A 15,762-nucleotide genomic window follows, 5' to 3' on the forward strand; every position below is an offset into this window, starting at 1 on the left:
TGCGAGCTATTATCCTGTTCAAGTTCTTGGTGTACTTGGCTTCAAACAAATCCCGGTTTCAGTAATGTATAATTTTATTTCAAACATCAATACGGTTATGCGTAAAAGAGAACTAAGTATTCCTAATCTTATCAATTATACAATTTCCTAAACATTAAAGGCAGTTCTCATTTCATTACAGTTTAGCCAGCTTCTTAAAGGTCCTATCCTCTAGGAGTTTTAAACTTTTGAAGATTCTTGTCTTTATGAGATTTTGGTTTGTTTGAGCACCCGGCAACCTGTCACCTCTCGCAGGAAGGTTTTGAAATGAATAGTCTCCTGACACCGGGAACTCTTGGTCTTGTGAGTTTTTGGCGTCTGAAGGTTTCTTTTATGAAAAACCTCCCATAAGAATTTTCTCTGCCCAGGAAATGAGTTTCTTCTCTAGCTTCATAAGGGTTTTTGCTTTGAGCTTTCAATAGATTTTAGAACCCTCTGACTCTTGAGGAGTCTCAAATATTGGGGTGTGAAGTCTCTGTATACTACCAGTCTTTAGAAGGTCTAGGTATCTGGGAGTTCTCATAGCCCCCTACCCTTTGGAGTTTTCCGGCTCCTGAAAACTCTATCCTTCAAGAACTTCCAGACTCTGGAAACTACTGGGCTATGGAACCTCTCGGCCTCTGGGATCTTCCCACCTTGAGGTGTCCCTGGATCGAGGGAGCTCTGATCCACTGCAGGGCTTTTACATTTGGTAGCTTCTGCCTTTGCAAGCTTCCGAACTTTGGCATCTGGAAATTATCTACCCCCAAAATTACTTAAAACTCTGTTTAGTATCATGTCATGGTTGGTCCTGGCCTCTGATGTTAGGCTGATTTAAGCTCCCGACCACATGATGTTTCCCATGTCTATACACATTCAGTATATGGTAGTTGAATGTTTTATACAATTTTTTATACCTCTGAAAGTTTTATACAACAAAAACTCAAATACTTTCGGAGTTTCTGGAGATGAGGGTTGTGTATTAAATGCTTTTATTTTAAAACTACTCCCTATTAGTTGAAAAAATAGTAAAAACATTAGTTGGTAAATATTTGATTCAATATATGTATGTCAAAATGATTACTTTACGTGCATTGAAATACTTAAATAACCTACATACATTTATGAAAAATACTTTTTGACATGGAGATGCATTCCTTTGGCCCAATAACAGTGCTTCAATAACTTTGTTTGGTTAGAACGTGTTTCGTAAAATGACCATATTTCATTTTATATCAAAGATCACAAATGAATAGGATGTCTGTTGTCTTATAGAAAATGGTATTGCCAAGAGCCTATCCATGGCTCCAAAAAAGGCACCCTCCTTTCTATAAAACTTAAATGTAAGGTTTTTGTTAAAAACCAATGCATTTTTTGCATGGTAGTTGTTTAAAACGTGTACGATTCATAAGCTGTGTCCTTGTGAATGATAAAAAGCCCTCAACAATTTAATTAAATTCCATTTGATCTCTAGGATGTATATGTAAATTATATTGTTCCCAATGCATATTTTATGTTATATAAGGTACGGGAGTTGTTTTTGGCCATGGAGTGTAAATGATTGCCGAGAAACCATCGTGAGTTGGTTGTATACTTATACAATTTTTGGTTAAAATCAGTCCAACCTCACGGAATCTAAAATTATTACTTATAAAAGTATTTTTAAATTAAGGCTACGTCCCCTTATAGCAAGGGGAATCTAAGAAACATATTGAATAAAAATGTATTACATAAAAAACCAGTTTGGTCCTGGGACATCGCCCACAACATAGATAAGAATTGTTAATCAACCACATTGCAATAGTTAGAGTGTAATTCTACAATCTCAAACTACACTATCTTTGTGGTTTCGATTGCTAAAAACTATAGTCTTTCTTTATTCCTTAATTTTACAGGAGGTTTTTTGTTCGATGTGGGGTGAATTGATGCCATTGGTCGCGATTGTGGATGATTAGGTGAACATTTGAGGTGGTGATACAAAATCGATGTTATCTGTAATTCACGTTGCGAGGTGTTTGGGTTTAGATACGCCGATACTCTGCGGACGTCCAACTGTGATAAAAGAACTCGGCATTACAGGCGGCCAGTCTCAGCGCGTCCGCCGACTCGCGCGGTCAGTTCTCGAGTTGCGAGTGCGAGTGTCAGTGATGTGAGAGTGTGATTATAACATTGCAGCTGTCATACGTCCACTTGCCATAAACACTAAAAATGGAGCAAGTAAAAACAGGTAATTTAAATAATATAAATTTGTAATATTTATGAACATTTTTATTTTAATCATTCAAAATCTACAGTTATATACTTTTAATTTAGTTCAAACCATTAACACAAAGTTATTTGGAATTTTGGTGAATTTTTCACACAAATTTTATTCAGATCAAATTCTGTCCAAAACTTTGATGTGGTAATGGTGATGAAGTTAATTGTATACCTAAAACATTATTACCACCATAAATCTGTTGCTACTATTAATAACAACCTTATTATTCCAAGTGTAAGCTTATTGTAAGTTAATCACTGTTTTTACATCCACGTAATTCATAGGATTAATAAGAATTCATGGTTTTTGCAATTGATGTTCAAATATTGTTTAATTTTACTACATAACGTTTTTCTCTAATTAATCGCGACTTCAATTAGAAATTGTTGAAAGTAGATGAAATTAAAGTCGTTTGGGTGTCCTTTTTGGGTTTCATGTATACTGTATGGAAGTGTTATAATACTTTTACTAACATAAAACTCACATGAAAAACTTTAATCATAGGAAGTACCAGCTACTCCAACCATAATCCTCCGCATTCAACTAAACCTATCGACTAGCACTTTTTAACCCAATATCTCAACATTTGTGGTTAGTGATGTGCTGCTCCAGAATATCCATTGCGTTGTTCATATTTAACACATTGGTTTTACTGCTATGTACAAACCAGCTATAAAGAACCATATATGAATGTTAAATACAATATTCAATACACGAGTGCCATATTTTGCACAACATTGATTAACACATTTCAAAAAATGTTTGAATATTTATTTTTTAAATTATGATCCATAATTTTTATTTTTAATAGTAAGAATTATGTATGAATCAAGGCCAGAAAATCTATATTGCTAATATTTAACATATTGGTTTTACTGCTATGTACAAACCAGCTATAAAGAACCGTATATATGAATGTTAAATACAATATTCAATACACGAGTGCCATATTTTGCACAACATTGATTAACACATTTCAAAAAATGTTTGAATATTTATTTTTTAAATTATGATCATAATTTTTATTTTTAATAGTAAGAATTATGTATGAATCAAGGCCAGAAAACTATATTGCTAATATTTAACACATTGGTTTTACTGCTATGTACAAACCAGCTATAAAGAACCATATATATGAATGTTAAATACAATATTCAATACACGAGTGCCATATTTTGCACAACATTGATTAACACATTTCAAAAAATGTTTGAATATTTATTTTTTAAATTATGATCCTAATTTGTATTTTTAATAGTAAGAATCAGATATGAATGAAGGCCAGAGAATCTATAGTGTAAGTATTTAAAAATTACCGAGATATTTTTAGTGGAAAGAATTAACCAGATAGGTTTAATTAAAATATAATTTCGTAATTCCCTGAATGAAAATAGAAATGTTTGGACACGTTAGCTCATACCTAGTTGGCATGTAACTAGTAAATAGTCCTAGAAATCAAGCAACCAATGTTTTGACCGTATTTAATATTTTATAGTAACCTGTAAAGGGAGGCTTCAGTAGCCGACGATGCCATTAGTGGCTACTAAATCCGGTTTGAACCTAACAGAGGATTACTAAATGAGTTATAACATTCGGTATAAATTATACCATTTGTAACCCCCGATAAACGATCCTTAACAGTTTGATTACATATTTAAAAAACACTTTTTGTTATAGGATTACACACTTCATAATTTTTTTGATTAATCTAAAGGCGATAAAGAAGTCCATACATTACAGTGAGTTATAGGCGCAGCACTTATTTTTCCAATGGAGGGGATTTAATTGTCACACTCGTTGAGGTATATTATATGCCACGCACTGGGTGTTAGTTGGTTTAAATAAATATTTCCTGTTGCTTTTTGAACAAAACCTTAAGTAAATGTTCAGATAAATCATATTGAAAACAAACAAGGACAAATTACATAAATACGTTTCTTTAAAGTTTATGAATAGTTGATAAAATTTGATTACATTATAAAATACTATGGATATTTCTTGCAAGCAATCATTGCTTAGTCCAAGAATAACAATTATTTTTTAATTTTTGCAATGAAATGGTCCATGGGTAAAATATTGTACAGCTTACTTGTTCCAAAATAAGGTTTCAGTAGTTTTCTGACAAAAACTGAGCTTCTAAATCATGCAATTTCCTCGGGCAATAATAATTCGTACAACGCGTTAAATCGTTTTCCTTCAGTTTTAAAAACCAAATATCAAACCAGGCCTCGTAATACTAAGATTCGTTATAGTAACAATAATATGTTTATTGTTAAGGTTATAGTTGGAAACAGCAAACGAGCCGATTTCTAGTACCAATAACTGAACTTTTCACTAATACTATAACACATACTGTACGAATTCATACAAGAATGTTTTGATGCATACAAACAATTGAACTATAAGCTTAGACCTCAACTATATTTTAACCTTAGACATACTGTACTATCACTGACTCATAGAAAGACGCTTTTAATAATATTATAAATGAAAGCAATATTACTTACTTTAAAATACACTACCAACAAACGACTGTAACAAAACGTTGAGTCCCTAATTCTTACCACTGATTATTATTATGATATGGTACGCTAATCTGAGCAACTGCCGGTTTGAAACGAACCGGTTTCGACTTATCTTAATTGTTAAAAGAACATTTTAGGTAGATAATGATAACTGTTTACTGGTCACGGATGTTCCTTAACTACCTGTACAGGCGCTGATTAGAATTTTAAACTTTAAATTTTAAAATATGGTCCCCCTGGATTGTGAGAATAACATGGCTATTTTATGGCGATGCAAGGTGAATTGAAAGAGTTCATTTAAAATTAGGTTTACTGCTTGATTTTAAATATTAGGTGAAAATTACAAACATTATTTGGTTTAAAAGTTATTAATGTTTTAATTGTAATTCAAATGAATTTACAATACAAATTCCCGCGAATTAGACTAAGACTAATGAAGAAATACATAATTTTTACAATTTCTTAAAAGTAAAAATTTTGGTTAGGTTAGTTTAAAGTTTACAAGTGGACGTATAGTTTAAAAACAAGTAATTTGGTATATGTACCCTTGACGTCAACGCTATATAAAATAAAAAAAGGTTGGCGCTATAAACTGTCAGGATACAGAAGAGAATATTTTTAATTTTTATTTGCGATAAAATAAATAACAGTTTCTTGATGAAACATAAACAATCTGAATAAAAATATGTATGAGTAATTTGATGTGGTGTGGAAGATTCTTCGAGGTCGTCACTAATTGATCTTAGAGAGCTATTAATATTCATGCAATTGTATTAGGAAAAGATCATAATATGATTTAAAAAAAAAAAAAAAAAAACACACATTCACTCCTTCCTTCCTTGGCACTCACATCAATGATTAAATAACAACAGTTTTCTCCTATAAATTTTGTGTATTTTAAGTGTAAAACTTTTTATAATTCAAAATGTACTAATTTAATAACTGGGTAATTTTCCTGTTTCATGAGAGAACTCAAGCACTTATCGTAAGACATTGTAGTTTACAGTGTTCCAATACCTTTTTAAAATTTTAAAGGACTTTTAAAAGTTGGATACAGTAATTTTTCCAATCATAAACATAAAAGACGAGTTTACTGTTGGAGTTTTCTTTTACTTGCACATTGCACTGACTTTTATAATAATAATATATTGAGTAAAATTATTAAAAATACCTAGTTTTGTACTACAGTTTTGAATCCATTGGAGATAGAGACAAACTTTAAATGTAGAAAATGTTTATTTTGTAAAGACCTTTCTAATTATGTACAACACAACTTAGGTTGCTATTTGATTTGTTTTAGATTGGGACTGTTAAGTATTTCAAAATTCTATGTATTTTTAAAATGTGTAAATTTTGGGGTAGGGTGGCATTTGATGATATTTTTCGATAAGCCGTCTCATCATTAGTTTTGAATAAAAATATCGTCTCTCTACATTTGTGCAAATAGTTGCAATAAATTTACCACAAACCCCTGATTTTTTTTAACGTTTTGGTGTACCCTGTACATAAGCGGCAAGATAGGTTCAAACCTTTTGCATCAAAATAATCAGTGAAGAAATACCTTTAAAATGAGGTATAACTCAACATACCTTTACATTTGAAAACTTTCCAAAAACCACCCCTACCCCCCAAAAACTACCCTTTTGGGGAGTTTTAGAGATTTCAAAATAATTTCTCTAAATTATTTGGGGTAGAAATAGGGGGGTTTAAGTGGTTACGAATAATCTACCTCGTTTTGTTTGGCCGCTATACGTACTGTACGGGTGGTCTGCCTCACCCTGTATATCTACAAATGCAACTTTTCGTATGATTGTAGTAGGAGAACTTGAAGTATAATTAAAGACCATTGTAAAATGATTTTAATAAACAGTAAAGTTTCAGAGTTCGAGTATAAGTGATTCAGCCTATAAAAGATACAACTTTAATGTATCATCGTTTGAGAAAAGATTAAAATTGTACCATTCTCACTTTGTATCCAATCAATGTCATCAAAAAAACCAAACATAAAATCAAACCTGTTCCTTCAGTTTCACCTAGTGGCCCCACGCGATAAGGGGCGGATAAAGGGTTGACATGGAATCTCATTGATTCTATCTGTGCCAAACTATCCTCAGGACTTTTTGTCTTGAGATCTTTAGCAAAACACTGCACAGCGCAGGTGCTAAAGATGCATATTTTGGCTTAACTTACTCACATCTCCTACGGAATAGTGCTTTGGGGAATATGTGCAAATACAGACTTCAAGAGGGACAGGTTCCTCAAAAAAGCTTTTAGAATCATTGTAAATTGAAACAGCGGCGTTCAAAAAACTGCAAGTGGTGATACTGCACAGCTATATATCTGGGAAAAAAACAATGTATTAAGTAGCGTGAACTACCGAACTGGGAGACACAGAACGGTGATTTATGAACACTTAACCCTCACAGGCGGTAGTTAACTTTATATACAGATTGCCAGTCTCAATTAAGAAAGCCCCAACTGTTTTGTGTTACAAGCATTCTATAATGTAGGCGAGTTTTTGGCATTTGAGTGTGAGACCGCCCATTTTGCTGACTGACAACGGAGCTGGGGCTGGTAGTAAAACTAATATGTCAAAATTATCACTGATTTTGTAATGTAGTAAATGTTATTGTTCACAGCAATAAAGACATTTAAATTTGAAATTTACCGTGAAATGAAAGATTTTTCCTCAAAAAAAAAAAAAAAAAAAAAAAAAAAAAAAAAAAAAAAAAAAAAAAAAAGAATAGATACTAACTAGTAGGTCCAATCTAAATATCGTTATAATGTAAAACTGTGTATATCAGGGTATGGGAGATTGTTTTTTTAAATATGATGATTTTATTATAGTGATATTTTTAAACAATTTGTTTTGTTTTAAGACATTTGTTTTGAATATGAATTCAAAAATCAGAACTGGATAGATCCAGTATGCAGTCTTTGATGTATAAGAAAATCGATTGTGTAAATAAATTTGGAGAATATAAAACGATTAATTAAAACACAATTTATTCTAAGAAAATACAAGGTTTATTTAGTTTATTTTCTTTTTCAATCTGAATCATATGCGGTGTGTTCGCTCTCACGAATCTCGAAGGCGGTACATACTAAAACGAATTTAGACAAATAGAGTCACCGCTCGATGGTTACACTTGAGGTCAGATTGTTCTCGTTATAATACTGAATGTATTATCCGTTATATAATGAACCTGTGTAATATAATAACACATGCAATGGAATGACTCCAAGAATGAGCAGGTTCTTCTGCACTTGTATATATTTCTTTTGTTCGTTATATTTAGTCTACTTGTATATATGCTTCATATACAAACATTTTAAATATTTATATGATTAATACAGAGTCATATTGTCTATCCTGAATTTTCGAGATGAAAACTGTAAGTTTATCTATTTATATCTATGGTAAAAATTAAAATATTATCTTTATAGTATTGTTCTTGTGACAGGGTCTCATTTTCAGTTGAGGAACGTAGCGGTTAGTAAATAATGTTGATGATATGACGAAGGAGAAGAAAGGCTTTAAAAATATGATTAAAACTGTTTTGATATCTGTTAAAAATTATGTTGCGTATTTTACTATGTTGCGAGATTTGAAAATCTCACGGTTAATATTCCGTATCTTGTTGCTGGCGATTGTTAAGATGGTTTAGCAGTTTTTAATGTTTACCTCACTGGTAACAGACGAAAAGGTTAAACGTGTTTTGGTGAGTTCGCTGAATCGTTGTGTAAAGCAATTTAACAAAATAACTAAAATTGTGGCAAAACCACTCGTGGGAATTGCACCACAATAGCTCAATAGCTCTCCTGCTCACACATCTCTGTTTGTTCGTAATTTTTGTCAGCTAACAACTTTGCTTTGTTACCTCAGCCTTCCTTCATATTCACTGGGCATCTCCCTTGTGACATCTATCTATTTCCGAAGACGAAGAGAACCCCATCATTTATGACAACAAAATCGTTGAAGGAGCTGAAGGACAAATCAGAAAGTAATTTCCAAAAGAGTTTGAAAGATTTAAAAATAGTTTTATGTTGGCTCATGTGTATTAAATATCGTTTAAGAAAAAACTTCCCGTTATTTTTTTAGATTGAACACCCAAAAACCCCAAAAACTACCGGATTGGGCTGTTTTACATGTTATCACAATTGTTTCAACATAGTAAAACCACTATTTTGAATTTGAAATTAATTTAAATTTAATAAATAGCTTTTGCACAAATCTTCCGGTTAAGGATTTAGAAATAGTGGATCTATTATTCATGGATAAAGTAATCTCTTCATCTTACCAAGCGGCGGCGCGGCGGGCAGTGACGACTACAGCAACTGACGCAGCTGCAGCAGATAAAGGGTTAAATTTAGCATCGGATGAAATAAGAGAGCAACGAGTTGATAATAGTGAGATCTAGCGCTTTGCCTTGAACTCCCTGACCACACGTAACTCTAATGGCTCCTTACATTACACTATAATGGCGTGTGATAGTCCAGTGCAGTGACGTCATCATTTCAAATGTAACTGTAATATGTTACGGGCATTACTGGTATTTTGATACATTGTAAATTGTATATTTGCAGTACCTTGAATTAGAAAATGACTATTTTAGAATTATCTAAATATCATTACGAGAAGATCAATATTAAATATCCTAAAAACGAAACTTGAGGAGATTGTTCACTTTACTCAGATATCATAAATATGTGTATGAAAAACATAATTTCATATTTTTTTGATGTCAAAAATTGCAAAGAGTGAATTAATCTCGTATATTTTGTTGTCATTACTTAAAATTTGAAGACTACTTTACTTCGTAAATTACTACTGAGGACATTTCCAGAAGAATTGAAGCAAGATATGGTGTACCTTAAGGATCAGTGTTTAGTCCAGTACTATTTTATAAATCATGAAATAAGCCTACTTATATTTTTAACTGGAAAATTTTTAAACATTCTATGGATTAACATTCAATCATTACACCACGTTGTATGCATACCATACAGTGTACCTATTTATATAATTTATTATACAGGGTGTTTAATGGCTGGAAACACCGTAATATTTTTAAACAACAGCAGATAAAATTTAAAAAATTTGCAGAATACTATACGGCTATCTGGACTAATTGTCTATACAATAAACATCACACGTCTACATTGGTGGGAGGGAGGGGGGGTCCCGTGGCCAGTGTCATAGCAATCTTAAAATAGAAAATAGTGTCAAATTACTTTCTACTCAAAGTGTTCTATTTTTTGATAGAGCGATTTGAAAAACATTTGTGATATATGTAACGCCAGCAGTCTCAGGTTAAATGTTGTCTTATGTTATGCCTTATGTCCTGATAATAAATATCTTTAACATTATATGCATTGAAGATTCTCATCACAATTAATTATGGATAAATAAATTATATATTGATTCTGTGATTCCCATGAAAGTATGACTTTCTAAGTGGTGTACTTCAAATGTAAATGATAATAGTATCATTTAACTTTTAGTGCAGATGGCGTCATTGACGAATTCTAGCAATTCACTGTATTCAGAAGTGTACGGTTTACTGCTATAAAATATACGGTTATAAAATTCGATTTAATAATTAACGATATTGTGAATCTTCCATATGTTATTCGAAATTGGCAGTACTTGATATAGTGGCACAATACACTTATAGTAACTGAAGGAATAAAACGAGGAATCGGACACTAACATGACTCAACGAGCCATTCGTTCCGTGCTACATTTGAGGAAACAAGCGAGCGCAGCGAATCCGTGACCATTGCAAATGAATTACGTAACAATATACGTTACTAGGCACCAAGTATAATTATTTAAGTCTGGGGAACCTTTTATGGTGCTGTGAGTTCGTTTTTTGCTGATTCAGGATATGACAATGAGTAGGTACATACATTATATTACATCGTAAATGCGAGTGTTGATTTCAACTCCAATTCACATTACTCTAAGCGCAGAGTCTGTAATCCGATGCTGTCACAGACTTGACTCCTGGAATCTGGAATGTTCGTCTGAAAAGATCCAAATAAAGGCGGCGAAGAAGAAGCTCAAAACGAACTCTATACATCGTCAAGTCTGTCGGACGGAATCCGAACTAAGAGGAAGGTGAACTTGAGCTGAACTCAACATTCGCATTAAATCAACCCTTCCCACCATAGCTACCTCCTAAATGTTCTCACTCAGAAAAGTATAGATTTTTTCCTACTGCCCTAAAATAATCTTTGGGACTATTTACTAAAATAGCTTAGAATACATAGAAAATCCAGTTATTTCCTTGGTACTTAAAAGCTGTTTCACTGTCCGTCTTCAGGGCCCCGTAAACTTAATTGTCCTTTAAACTAAAAAACCAGCCGTTCTAAAATTGACCAGGAAACGGGAATGTCTTCCAAGGGCCATCAATTATCTTAGGATGGCTTGGTATGCTATTTACGAAGAATATGCTTTTAACGTCCCTTATATTCAGCCTGGCATTGCGTAAGAAGCTGCGACTGACAGCTAATATGTACATAAAATAAACTGCAGGTACAAGACAAATGATCCAATTTGTTAGCGATAAATATATTTCTTTAGATACAAAGATAAATAATCAAAGACTAAATATGGACTAAATATGGAGCTGAGACTTAAGTTGGCATACACAGTTTTGGAGTTACAAAATCTCTACAACTAAATCAAAGTAAAAAAAGATATTTTTCAGTTTTAGACGAAATGATGATCTATACAATCCCTACAGAAGTAAAGATTTGAATTACGTCGTCCAAAATTTATTATTATTACAAATTAAAATTGGTAAGTTTCTCCTAGATAATTTGTAATTTGTAATTCATGACGTAATTCCAAAACTGTTACAATCACATACCAAGAAAAATATATTACCTCATATGGCATAGAGCATTACACTTTAAGAAATGTGTGCTACTTTATATTTCTAATAATTAAGTTTAATACCAAACAAGAAAATTAGCTCAAATTCACAAATAATGTCTGTGTGTTGTAAAGAAACTCTGGGAACTTGAAATGTTACTCGTATTTTAGAAATGTTTTCGTATTTTATATTTAAACATTTAAGAAGATCAGAGGTGTTCATGCAGTAATACACATTGTCTCAGATGCGTAGCAATATAACGACACGGAACGTTCACCAGACAGAAGTTGCTAGACGTGGGACCAAACATTCAAGCACATTATCTTCTTAACAGATTCAAAATATTTTTAGACAAACAGAAAATATTTTTGTAAATGATTTTCTAATTAATTGGAAACACGTGCAAAACGTCCAGGAAGTAATTTCCCAGCATTTTTAGTTCTTGAACGGGACTAAGCTATGCACATTTTGGACGAGCGCTATATGCGACAGCTCTCAACGTTGGAAACTCTCTTTGTTGTCTGCTTAAAGTGTCGAAACAATTATATCACAACCGAAATTTATAACAGGTAATTTTAAAACAGTTAAATAAAAAAATAAAATAAAACGAATACTTTCAACGAACAAAGTTTAATGTCTTGTTTAATATTTAGGCAATCTTCATAATAGAGGTATCATTAGATTTGCTTGAAAAGAATCTAAAAATCAGCGTTTTCTTAAACATTTTAAACTACTGGACCTTTTAATTCTATGTAAAGGCTGTAGCTGGTCACCATTTTGGTTTTGGATTATAAAATTATTTAAGTTATACACACTGCTGTAAAGATAAATGTAATGTTACATGTTTAATAGTTTTTGAATATAAAAGTAACACGTAAAAAGCAAACTGGCCCTGTATAAGAAACTGGAGACTGTCTGAAAATTTCAATATGATATTTAGATTGGCTTTTAGCTTAAAAAAATGCATTAAAATTGGTAGAAAGTTTTAACCACAGAGTACATGTGTTATTTATGAAGGTATACCTTTAGGTTTGTAATCGGTATGTATCAGATTTGTAAAGTACACTTTATGATATAAATTAACAACAATTTTATCATTATCTGTGATAAGCGGTATTGTTGGCGAGGCGTTGTGGCGTTGTAAACGTTGAGTAATACACTAGTACAAGTTGGTATTTACTACAACGCTACCTCCTGACCTGTCGAGAGACTACAATGGTGTGTGAACACGAGGGCGAGGGGTCAGAGGTCACGGTGGCTAAGTCACGTGTCACCACGCCCTCCCACGGCTTTGCCTAGGTTGTTATACAATGATTTGATAGGGTGCGTATAACCGTTGTTTGCAGTAATTTGTAGTCTCACAACTATGGCTGAATTTGTGGTTGTTACAGGGGACAATGTTTACATTAGCTATGTTAGCTATAACGATCTATAACTACTTTTATCAATTTCTTAAAATAGTATGTTTAAATTTCCAGAAAGAGTTTTTAGGTGGTCGTGAATCATATATCGCATAATAATTGATAATATGTTCTAAATTTAGGTTATTCCCAACTAGTCCATCAACCTAGAGGAACGAGGTTAATCGGCGTTCTATAACAAACTACGGAAGGGTAAGCTTTGGTAGAAGGGATAATCAGAGTACAAATTTATACTAGAAAAATACAAGGGTTTTAAGAGGTCTGAGTAAGATACTTATAAGAGAACTGCATATGAAGATAGTTTAAGAGTTGTTTGGTACTTTTCCTCTTTTTCGTAATTTTTGTAACAGTTTCTGTCTCTATGGTGAAGTTTGATTGTAGTTTCTTTCCTCTATGTTCATGTATTTGTCTTGGTTGCGTGACGACCCCGCTTCGTGATTGGTCGTGATTGGTTCATGATGTTGCTGCCTTGTACTCGTACATTTTAAAATAAAGACGTTGTCTTTGTGTTCTGTCGTTACCATTAGACATTTTGTATTTGAGCTGTGTCGTTTGTATGATAGTAAACAATTTAAAAGAATGGTTTTACCTTATAAAGTTGAAGAACATGTTGTATTTGAAAATATGTGTAATAGATGCTCTATTAATTTTTATGTAGTGTTAGAATGACGTTCTAATGTTGTGTCGTTTTTAGTTCGACATGGAATTTTACATTCCTTTTCTTTGTGCAACAAATGTAGCTGTCATTGTCCACTAGCGGAGGATATACTGTTGTTTCGTTGTTTTAGGCAGGTTAATTTGCTTAGGTGAGTTTGCAATATTTAGTGAACATTAGTGATCAGCCTTTTGAAATTCTATATTATAGTGTTTGGTATTATCTCGAGGGGGTTTTTCGTTCGTTACCATCAGTGCGAGACACAACCTTTTACTTCAGTCATTTACATTTGTTAAAGAGTACTGGCATTTTATGCTGGGTATTGGAGATGTATTCAATACTAAGATTTTAAGAAATGTTCAACATTGTGAACCTTCAGTTGCACTTTTGGGTTAAAATATTCTCGGCAAGAAACACGAATATCTAGGTAATGTAAATTTATAGACAGTAGCAGCTAGTGATGATGACAACGTAATAAACTTGTTTGAATAAACTGGAATAGATAGCTAAACTGGATAGTTGTAATGAAAATAAGTTTAGCAAACTTGATTACGGTTACGAATTGAAAGCGAAGTTGTTGACGACGTAGCTGAGTGATGGCCGCGAGTGGTTGCCAGTGCTGACCGCAAGGTCGAGCGAAGTTTCAGCCCATAATGGTGCCCACTTATGGAAATGTGAGGTGGACACATCTGGATCAGCTGATTCAGTAATTGCTTATCACTGTCATACTGGTAATCCGCACCCAGTTGTCATCTCAGGGCTATTTTTGATTGATAGCCCATATTTCAAATTTAAATGGTATTTCGCTTTAATGTGAGGATAACGTCATACATTTCCAACTAAAATCTATTAAATGCTATTTAATCGTTAATTCGTAATCGTTGAATTCGTAATCGTTGACGTAATCGTTGAATTCGTAATATGGAACGTTTGGAGGGTGGAAGAGAAAATTAAAAGGGGGCGGGAACCTCTCTAAAGTAAAGAAATGTACCTTTTTTGCAATATGAGATAAATAATCAGAATATAGATTAGGTATTTTTGAAACTATAAATAAATGTAATAGTAATCTTTTTAAACATATTGAGTTGGAATTGGCACAATACGCACATTTATTACTTTATGTCTCCATGTCAGAAGTATAAAAAAGAAAGGAAGTGAAGAATATACATTGATCTTTGAAGATTGTTGTCCTTCAACGCTGCTAGTGGAGTTTTGCTCTTTACATTACTTTATTTTAGATGTATTGATTTTTTTTGTCTTTTAGAGTTTATTTTTTTATTTGTATGAGTATAATTTGTAAACGCGTGTATCGAGTAAAATTCTAAATAAGTCATTGATGAACTGCAGTGGTAATTACGATATGATAATCAGTTAATATATTAATTGTATCTCGGTATTGGTACGTGATGTTCTTTGGCACTAATATAATTAGGTCCAAAATCACTAGAAGCTTGAATGCTGCAAATCATGCAGTCACTGATCATATCAGTGTATTTTTATGCCAATGCATTAGTGTCACAACTGGGAGGGGGGCACTTAGTCAATATAAATAGTGTAAAACGGTGTTATGCTGTTTATAATTAACTTTGGGCGAATCGATCAAACATTTACCGAGATGCTATTCATACGCTCACAACGACAATTATACCATCCGATAACATTAATACGCTCCAGTAGAAACTATACGATCGATCACATAGTTGCCGAGATGGTATTAATACGCTCCAGTGGAAACTATACGATCGATCACATAGTTGCCGAGATGGTATTAATACGCTCCAGTAGAAACTATAAGATCGATCACATAGTTGCCGAGATGGTATTAATACGCTCCAGTGGAAACTATACGATCGATCACATAGTTGCCGAGATGGTATTAATACGCCCCAGTGGAAACTATACGATCGATCACATAGTTGCCGAGATGGTATTAATACGCTTCAGTAGAAACTATGCGATCGATCACATAGTTCCCGAGATGGTATTAATACGCTTCAGT

General features: G+C 32.9%; 1 protein-coding gene across 4 annotated transcripts in view; it reads left to right on the top strand.

Moving 5' to 3' along the window:
* LOC124357315 overlaps nt 1–15,762 on the top strand; it is a 264,857-nt gene that overhangs the window by 8,829 nt on the left and 240,266 nt on the right. For 2 of the 4 annotated variants that reach the window (XM_046808990.1, XM_046808993.1), the window contains exon 1: nt 2,118–2,245. The exons of the other annotated variants lie outside the window; for them this stretch is intronic. The gene's annotated coding sequence lies outside the window, so the exon portion shown is untranslated. Of the gene's footprint in view, nt 1–2,117; nt 2,246–15,762 lie in introns of those variants that run through there. 4 annotated transcript variants of the gene reach the window in all.

This window comes from Homalodisca vitripennis, chromosome 3 (assembly GCF_021130785.1).
Source record: "Homalodisca vitripennis isolate AUS2020 chromosome 3, UT_GWSS_2.1, whole genome shotgun sequence".
NCBI classification, from domain to species: domain Eukaryota; kingdom Metazoa; phylum Arthropoda; class Insecta; order Hemiptera; family Cicadellidae; genus Homalodisca; species Homalodisca vitripennis.